This window comes from Physeter macrocephalus, chromosome 20 (assembly GCF_002837175.3).
Source record: "Physeter macrocephalus isolate SW-GA chromosome 20, ASM283717v5, whole genome shotgun sequence".
Classification (NCBI taxonomy): domain Eukaryota; kingdom Metazoa; phylum Chordata; class Mammalia; order Artiodactyla; family Physeteridae; genus Physeter; species Physeter macrocephalus.
This window is the reverse complement of record NC_041233.1, coordinates 122018102-122018982: the sequence shown is the minus strand read 5'-3', so window position 1 is coordinate 122018982 and position 881 is coordinate 122018102.

Below are 881 nucleotides of genomic sequence, written 5' to 3'. Positions count from 1 at the left end.
GGATAGCTGAAAGTGACAAAATCAGAAACCCCAAATGGCAGACAGACTTGCAAGTGATTTTAGATGTTGCCATATAATGTTCCAGAAATAAATTACCTCTTAGAAGATTCCATAAAATTACTTGATGCTCAAACCCTGGAATGCTTCCCAATTTTATCAGACTTACATGTTATTATAATGTCTATATCCATTTAGCTAATGTTGTAGGTAAAGATGAAAAGTGATCTGTTCTTATGTGTTTAATACAGTTTCAAAACGTATATAATGTTCCTAAGCAATCAGGTTAGATCTGGAATACAAATGAAAATATGAAATGAAAGTACTTTTCCTTGCTTTGTACAAGAGCATCAGCCCATCATGTACATATATGTCAGATGACAAGGCACCTTCATGTTAAAAACAATGCCATCACTGCAAAAGAAAGCTTTATTGATTGCATTGAAGTAGAAGGAAAAAATAGATATGATACACCTCAGCTAATTATGAGTATATTGGAAGAAGATAATGTTGACATAAAAATGCTTATGGTCACAGATATTATACAGGTGCAATTGTGGCAGGTGTACGAAGACGTAGAAGCCATGTTCTTCCACTGAACATGATGATGCCAAATTTGGGACCTGATCGTTTCTTAACCTTAATGGACAAAATTTCTGCTCCGACCATTTAAAATATGACCTTTAAAATACTGTATAATGAGAGGATGTGATATTTTAATGTCTGTTCTAAGTAGTACTTTAAACACACATAAGACTAATCAATTGTCAGTCAGAAAGTTCAGATGCAATCAGCTATCATTCCATGCAAATGAATGGCATGTAGCAAATATTCATATATGTGTGCACCTATGGAAAACATGTTAGCATATATGAATAAAATCA